The sequence below is a fragment of the Mus pahari genome, chromosome 1, assembly GCF_900095145.1.
Source record: "Mus pahari chromosome 1, PAHARI_EIJ_v1.1, whole genome shotgun sequence".
Taxonomy (NCBI): domain Eukaryota; kingdom Metazoa; phylum Chordata; class Mammalia; order Rodentia; family Muridae; genus Mus; species Mus pahari.
The window spans coordinates 75009245-75018130 of record NC_034590.1 but is presented as its reverse complement, the minus strand read 5'-3'; the positions used below and the strand labels follow the sequence as shown (position 1 = coordinate 75018130).

The following is an 8886-nucleotide window of genomic DNA, read 5'->3' as shown; positions in this document are numbered from 1 at the left end:
TACTATAATAGGATTGTTGGGTTCTTGTGGAGATTAACTGCATTCCTATACTGGTGTCTGGGTTTCTGAGTTTGAGGTTATTGTAATTCTAGATGCTGATATATGGTCTTGTCTTTGTTGAGTGGGTGTTTTGTTCCTTGGTTTCTGTTACCCTCTCTCAATCTTAGGAGAGTGTGGTGACAATAGGTTGCCTAGTAGTGAGTGCTTCTGAGTTTCTACCAGGTGTGGCCACTGGGGTTTCCAGGTAGAATATGTTTCTTAATCCTGGGAGCTGGCAGGAAGGGGTGGAGATGAACTAGAGGGAGGGAGTGGGAACATCTAAGAAGGTCTCCAAGAGGAAGAAAAGCTGGGTTTGCCTCAAGGAACTTCTGAGTCCCTGGGAAATGAGGGCAGGGAGGCAGGACAGGTTTCATGTGTGTGATCTGCTATAGGTCTGGGGATGAGATTGGGAAACTGGAACTGGAGAGGAGGAAAAAGAATGAAAACTGCTTACTTGATTCCCAGTCTTCCTGGCCAGCCAGTTCCCAGATAGAGAGTGACTCTGAGTATCAGCACCTGACTCAAAAATAAAGGATGAGGAAAGATGGGCCTTGGAGCATCTGAGGATTCCCAAGGGAATGGAGGCAGAGATGAAGAAGCAGCCAGCAAGTAGTTAAGACTGAGAAGTAGGAATTGGGATGCAGGAAGGATTGTGACGATGGCCTATACACTCCCAAGGCCAGCATCACTACCTGACTAAGCGCCTTTTTTGTTGATGTCTGAGACCAAGGGATGGGCTGAGTATCATCAGGTCTCAAAATATTCCTTTTTCCAAAGCTTAGCATTTAGACAAAGACAGCATTCTCTCAGGAACTTGAAAATAGTCCCTACTTGCTAAAGTCAAACATTTTTCTTATAGATGGCAAAAGGGACATGTGTCTCTTCCATTAAGGTATGACGCTATGCATATCATAACAAAGTGCTTCTTCTCCTGTAGGCCCCCTCAGCAAGTACCAGTTACAGAGTCATCCTGGTTGGCGTACTCCAGCACTACCCTAAAACACTCCAGTCCAGGGGCTTCACTTCCTTGTGCCTGTAATCACTGTATTTGGGAGTTTGAGGTAGAGGTATTGCTAGGAGTTGGAGATCATCCTACACACTTGCTGAATTCTAACCCAATCACTTGGGATAGACTGAAACCCAGCCTCAGAAACAAACCCACACCAGGTTTTCATCTTTAACAAATTTTAGCCAATTCCTTTTCTGTTCTCTTCTTAGGCCTTCTTGGGTTAGTGATGCATCTGACTCTACCACCATGCTGTGACTACATTAACTACTTTGCCAAAAAGTTTTCTGAAAAACTGTTTAAAAAAATTGTAAAAGGGTTTTATATAATTATTATCAACTCAGGTAGATAGGAACATCATAACACTCTCTGACAACAATTGTCTCCAGAGCAAGAACAGTAGAATCTCTTGACGTCATAAAGATGTGAAATTTGGGCTGGGAAGCACTAGTCCAGTATTCACAAAGTCATGGATTCAATCCTTAAAAGTGTGATGACTAAACTCAAACAATAACAACAAACATCCATGATCCCATCACTGAGAAGGCTAAGAGAGGAGGAGATCAGACATCAGGCAGGGGTACACTCTGAGACTCTGTCTTAAAAAGAAGAAGAGAAAAAGGAAGAAAACAATTATCTTAAAAAATTAAATTAAGTGATATATTGGTTTAAATGTCACACATTATGTCATGTTTTAGTATATCTGAAAATATAAGAAACAAATTAGTAGGTGTTGCTTTGTTGAAGACAGTGGGTCATTGAGAGCAGGCTTTAAAGTTTCAATAGCTTATGGGCATTCTTAAAGTGTCATTTCCCCATTCCTACCTCTCTCCCTGGTTAATGTTTGTGTCTCAAGATATGATCTCTCACCTCCTGATACAATGCTTTATTCTTGAGGGTTCTCTAGAACAATGCTTCACAGCCTTGTCCACATGTTATGATGACTCACAACCATAAAATTATTTTTGTTGTTATTTCATAACTATAACTTTGCTACTATTATAAAGCAGACTGTAAATATATTTGGAAATAGAGGTTTAACAAAGGGGCTGCAACCCATGGATTGAGAACTGCTTCTCTAGAGGAATAGAACTTATAGGACAAAGGAGGGGGCAGAATTAGAGTGGCTTCTAAGCCACCCAATCCGATAATAGCTGTCTACTAATGGAATTCAAGAATCCAGTAGTTGTTCAGTCGACAAATCAGGATTCCTCAACTAGTCTCCAACATATGTCAGAATGACAGTGAAGGAATGGACTTGCTAGAAAAAGCTAGAGAAAGCTTGCAAAGAGACAGCAAGGTTCCTTAATATATGTCATTTCTACAGGATGCCAACATATGGTGCGGTCCAAATCAAAGATGGATCTTCCAAACTGGAAAGATCTAAATTAAAGATCTTCCTACCACAAAGACTTGGATTAGAAGTGGATAATTTAAGAAAAATATATCGGGCTGGTGAGATGGCTCAGTGGGTAAGAGCACCCGACTGCTCTTCCGAAGGTCCGGAGTTCAAATCCCAGCAACCACATGGTGACTCATAACCATCCCTAACAAGATCTGACGCCCTCTTCTGGAGTGTCTGAAGACAGCTATGATGTACTTACATATAATAAATAAATAAATCTTTAAAAGAAAAATACATCACAGGTGTCCCCAGTCAATGGGTTTTATTTAATTGCAGATGTACTCAAGTGGAAAATGAAGAATACCCGTCACCAGCACAGCACAATGAATCTCTGCCTGCTGCCATGTTGACCTCTGTGGTGGCCATGAACTCTAACTCTTTGATTCTGCAAGCCTGAAAATAAGATGTCTCAGTCATGGTATTTATCACAGTACGATTATTAGAGTGAAAATTGTCCAATTGGCTCACAGGGAGTAGTACTAAAGGTGTGGACTTTGAGTAGGTGGGGCATTCTGGGAAGCAGCTTGTCTGTGTGGTGTGACCTTTGGAGTTTCAGAAGCTCAAACCAGGTGCAGTGGCTGATTTTCCTACTCATTACTGCTGAGCTGGGTATAGAGGTCTCAGCTGCCCCTCCAGTATGACGTCTGCCTGAATGCCATATGCTTCCTGTCATAATGATAATGGACTAGATCTCTGAACTGTAACAAGCCCTACATGAATGTTTTCCTTTATAAGAGTTGCCATAGGCATGTTGTCTCTTCAAAACAATAGAAACCTTAACTAAGACACAAGCATAGAAGAGTAACTAAGACAGACTACTTGCAGGAGCCACCACACCTGGTTATGTACATTTCAGAGGACCATCCCAGTGCTCCATGGTTGATAGACAAGCACTATGTCAACTGAACTTCATTCCCAGCTCTACAGATTCCCCCCTTCTAATTCAGGTAATGCTGAGACACTATATAGGTGTTCAATACACCTCTAAGCCAAACAGACATTCTGGTGAGGGACTCATGGAAGGGGAGTAAATGAATGGATGGAGCAGGTCAGCACTGTGAAAGGACTAGGTATGTTCAGCCACAGAATACATAACCTGGAGGAGACCATGGGGCAGCTGGAGAGCCCTCCTCAGCTCACTACTCTCTCTGCTGTGAGGGTGGTGAGGCATTTCTGCCTGGCTCTGCATGTGACTCCCCATCCTGTCCCTGCTGGGTGGGAAATCTTGCTTGTGTGGCAGCTTCCCTGAACTGCAACTTCCTTCCTGTTCTCATCCTGCAAGAGTCCAGCCCCAACCTCAGAGGAACACTGCAATTTTCTGTCCCTAGCCTTGTTTTTCATTCCCTTTGGGCCACACCTGCCACCGAGGCAAAACCCAGCCAGGAACTCAGGTGCAGGAGAAGCCCAGGGGGAAGGCTTTCTTTGCAGATTTACACGGGGTCAGGAACTTTTTGGTTGATTGTATCATGAGTCTGAACAAGTGACATAAGGAGTTCCTGTAGCTCTGAAAAATGCCCTAAGCTCCTGGAAGGCAGAGCTGACCCAAGGCAACTGACTCCCTCTAGTAGTAAAACTCCAGTTAATGAGTTAGCACCACCCCATTGGTTGGTAGTTCTGTAGTTTCTTTTTCTCAGTTCCAGCCCTCAAGGTCTTTACCTTCATTTCTCTAATGGCTCCCTAGAGGACCAGCACAGTTGGCTGAATCCTCAGGACTTAAAACTCTGGCCTTTGTTTGCTCCTCTCCACAGATCCTGGCTCTCTTGGTTGGTATCTGAAGGTGTGAGCCAATTTTCAACTGCAGAGTTTGGAGGAATTTAGAAGAAGACACAGTCTTTGCTCTGGTGAGTTTAAGTTGAAGGTAAAAAGCAGGAGGGGGTTGGAGGGGAACTGCTGGCTTCCTGCTGAGCATTATGGGGATGAGAGCCAGAGACAGGGTGGCCTTGAGGAAGGCAGCTTTCCTGGTATGTTTGGAGATGTCCTGTTATTTTACCAAACATACTTCAGATTTTTCTAATCTTTAATTATGAGTTGCAGCATGAATCTTCTGCTCCAAGACAGACATTCCTCTCCCTAAATAGAAGAAGTACAGCCAGAGGGGTGTATGAAAACAAAAGTTTAAGATTTCTTTGAGTAATTTTGGATTTACCCATGATTCTAAGGGCTTATTCCCTTTGATCTTTCCCTGTGATTGAAAGTCTTGAACTCTCTGCAGCTTCCTATTAATGTACTTGTACTATGAAACACCCTGAAGTCTGTAGGGAATTCCTAATGTCACTTAAAAGTCATTATCATTGCTGCCCTTTCCCTTGGGCCATATGTGCTATCTCTAATCAAGATCATCCCATGCTAGTAATTCCAGCTACCAAGAAAGCTGAAACAGGAAGATCCAAAGTCCAAGTACGCAATGAACCAAAGTCGAAAGAAGAAAAAATGGCCAGGAGGTGTAGCTTATTGAGGTGCAATTAGTGTGCTGGAAGAATACTTGCAAGATTGTACCACACCCTCATTCAATCCCAAGGAAAGAGACAGTGGATGTGGTGAAAGGAGAAGAGAGAGAGTGAGCAAGAGAGTGAGACAGAAAAAGAGACAGAGACAAACAGAGACAGACAGAGGTAGACAGAGAACAGTGGGAGGAGCACTCTCAAGAACTGACAGCTTTAGGGGGCTTTGGGGATAGCATTCGAAATGTAAATGCATGTTCTTTTGTGATTGGGTTACCTTACTCAGGATGATATCCTCCAGATGCATCCATTTGCCTAAGAATTTCATGAATTCAGTGTTTTTAATTGCTGAGTAGTACTCCATTGTGTAAATGTACCACATTTTCTGTATCCATTCCTCACATCTGAGTTCTTTCCAGCTTCTGGCTATTATAAATAAGGCTGCTATGAACATAGTGGAGCATGTGTCCTTATTACAAGTTGGAGCATCTTCTGGGTATATGCCCAGGAGTGATATGCACTCACTGATAAGTGGATAGTAGCCTAGAAACTTAGAATACCCAAGATACAGTTTACAAAACACATGAAACTCAAGAAGACCAAAATGTGGATACTTCATTCCTTCTTAGAATGGGGAACAAAAATACCCATGGAAGGAGTTACAGAGACAAAGTTCGGAGCTGAGACATATGAAAGGACCATCCAGAGACTGCCCCACCTGGGAATCCATCCCACATACAACCACCGAACCCAGATACTATTGCATATGCCAGAAAGATTTTGCAGACAGAACCCTGATATAGTTCTTTCTGGTGAGGCTATGCCAGTGCCTGGCAAATACAGAAGTGGATGCTCACAATCATCTATCAGATGGAACACAGGGCCCCTAAAGAAAGAGCTAGAGAAAGTATCCAATGAGCTAAAGGGGTCAGCAACCCTGTAGGAGGATCAACAATATGAACTAACCAGTACCCCACAGAACTGTGTCTCTAGTTGCATATGTAGCAGAGTATGGCCTAGTCCACCATCAAAGGGAAGAGAGGGTCTTGGTCTTGTGAAGATCATATGCCCCAGTACAGGGGAATGCCTGGGCCAGGAAGCTGGAATGGGTGGGTTGGGGAGCAGGGTAGTGGGGGGAGGGGGAAAGGGTATAGGGGACTTTGGGGATAACATTTGAAATGTAAATGAAGAAAATATCTACTAAACAAATGTATTTTTTAAAAAAAAGAAAAAAAGAAATGTAAATGAAGAAAATAAGAAAAATGCCTTAAAAGTATGAAAAACAATGACAAACATGTTTAATTAGCAATAAATAAATATTGCTAGCTATTTAAAAAAAAAAAAAGAATTGACAGCTTTTCTATTCCTGTATAGCCCAGGCTGACCTCATGGAATTGTTCTGTGTCAGCCTCCCCAGCTGCTGGGATTACAGGTGAACATTACTGCCCCAGGAGACACAGCAAGAGCTCCTAATTGAGTTTGATGACATAAAAGAATGAAAGATGTCTGCAGATAGAAAGATCTAGAGATCTTGAGAACCATGAAAGAAAACAAGGGACTTGGAGCAGGGAATCCAGGCTTCACCCAAGCTAATGAAGTCTCCAGAAGACACAGGTCAGGCCTTCCTGTATCCAGGTTGGCTTTCGGGTTGTCAAGAGTCCATTCATCCCCTTTCCTTTGCTCTGTCTTGTTTACAATCAGTTGTGGACACCATTTTCTGAACATAGGAATTAACTCTCTTTACCACCATATGTTATGAGATATTAAAATACACATTAGGGTTGTCCAGTTTTTAAATGTGGAAATGTCTAGGGAATACATGTCAAATTGCTTCAAAAAAATGATACTTTATAAATGAAGCCTGAGACAATTTATTTGCCAGGCCTATTTGGAAAAGGACCATTTCTTATATGACATCAGAACTTTGAACTTTGATCATTCTTAAACAGTTTTACTTGTTACAGAGTTTAACTATACCGGGAAAAGATCACAAACCATTAAATATCTTTAAGAGCTCAGTGACCTTAAACCCAAATCACACAGAATAGGCTAGAGCAAGTGTATTTAAAGATGGACACCACACTCAGCTCATTTGTGTGGGATGTGTAGCTGAGAAATGGCTTGTACTACCCTCAGCTCTAAGGGAGCTGTTTCATTTCCTGGTACTCAGCAATAAATGGGTTCACAAAACCAGCAAAAACAGTTTTACATTTGGGGAGGACAGCAAGGAGTGAGAGTTTTGAGGAATTTATCTTTCAGGAATTTCAAAGACTGCCTAGCACAAAATGGCCTTTACATACTCCTATAACAACAGAAGCAAGTGCTGTCTGAAGACTCTTGTTTGATTTGAACAAACCTAGTTAATGTTACTTATTGTCTTTTTAAAAAGATTAATATTTCTGGAATTAAGGGGCATTTGATGGATTATATGGAAAAATAGTATAATGGAAACTTTCTAAAGTGTATGGAGGTGATGCTAATGAGGTCTATTAATAATGGNAGAATCTCAACTGGCAATCTCTTGTCACCAAACAAGGCTTCCAATAGTGGGACTGGATGTGACTGGATTGCATTCAATTGAGTTATTAACCAACAGGGTCCCATGGAGAACCTTAAACAACTGAGGCTGTTACTAAGACTATGTGTTGCTCTATAAAAAATTATAGTGGTGCCCCATTGTAGAGGAAGAACTCACATAATTCATTGAACATGGAAATTTAAACTGGTGACGACATGGAACCTTCACCCATAAGTTCTAGTCTGTTTGGTGCAGGAAAGTATTCTACAGGCTATCAAAAGAGAAACATAAACACCAAACCACCCTCAAAACCTTTATCTGCAATCTGTTATGCCTGCAAAATATACTAAGGCAATGGTAAAAGAACTTGTTGGAGTAGCCAACCAATGTCTGATTTGACTAAAGGTCCTATGCCAAGAGTTAACCCATACCTAGCAGTGCTTGGGTAAACAAGAACCAAAGGATAATAGTGCAGATACCTACAATAAAACCAACCATTACTAGTCTAACACACACACACACACACACACACACACACACACACACACACACACACACACATTTTGTTTGAGTTATGTATTTGTGTGTCTGCCTGTGTGCATACACATTTGGAAAGAAGAGAAGGATGTCTGTGGTTGTCAGAGGTGCTGGATTTTCTGAAGCTGGAGTTACAGGCATCTGGGAGCTGTTTCAAGTTGGAGCAAGGGAATAAACTTATATCTTCTGCAAGAGCAAGTATTCTTAACCACTGAACCCTCTCTCCAGATGAAGGTAGTCTGAGTGTAGGCACTTAACTGATTCATTTATTCATTTATGTATGTCAGTGTCTTACTAGATATGTGTCAGTTGACCACCTGAATGCCCTGAGCCCATGAATGCCAGAAGAAGAGTGTCAGGTACCCTGGGACTGGAATTGCAGAGAGTTCCGAATTACCTTTCAGGGACTAGGAACAGAATAAAGGTTCTCTGTGAGAGCAACCAGAGCCCCTAAGCTCATAAACCATCTCTCTAGCTCCTCATAAAGACACTTTAACAATACTCAAATCCATGAGTATTTTTATATGTAATTGAACCATCTTCCATTTCATTCAATACTTTTATAGTTTTTGTGGGCAGGTATTTCATCTTATGTGCATGGATGGTTGTCGGCATGCATATATTTGCACTATATGCATGTCATGATGCCAAAGGCCAGAAAAGAGTGTCAGATTCACAAAAAACTGAAGTTACAGGAGCTGTGAGAGCTATGTGAGGGCTGGGAATGGAGACATGGATTTATGCAAGAGTAGGCAGTGCTCTTGACCAATCAGGGATCCCTTCATCTCATTCCCTGTGTTTCAATTTAACATTATTTTGTTATAGACTCATTATAGCAGTGAACTTGCCATCTTCCCACCTTAGCCACCCAAAAAAACTGGATTTAGAGGTCTAAACTACTAAATCCAGCTGCTGTTGTTGCTGTTGGTGTTGCTACTTC

The 8886-nt window shown here is 41.8% G+C and overlaps 1 protein-coding gene across 1 annotated transcript in view; it reads left to right on the top strand.

The window, feature by feature from the left end:
• Positions 1-4215: 4215 nt before the first annotated feature.
• Positions 4216-8886, top strand: part of LOC110332715 (tripartite motif-containing protein 30A-like) — a 21060-nt gene continuing 16389 nt past the window's right edge. Inside the window, exon 1 of the mRNA XM_021214054.2 lies at positions 4216-4291. The gene's annotated coding sequence lies outside the window, so the exon portion shown is untranslated. The remainder of the gene's footprint in view (positions 4292-8886) is intronic.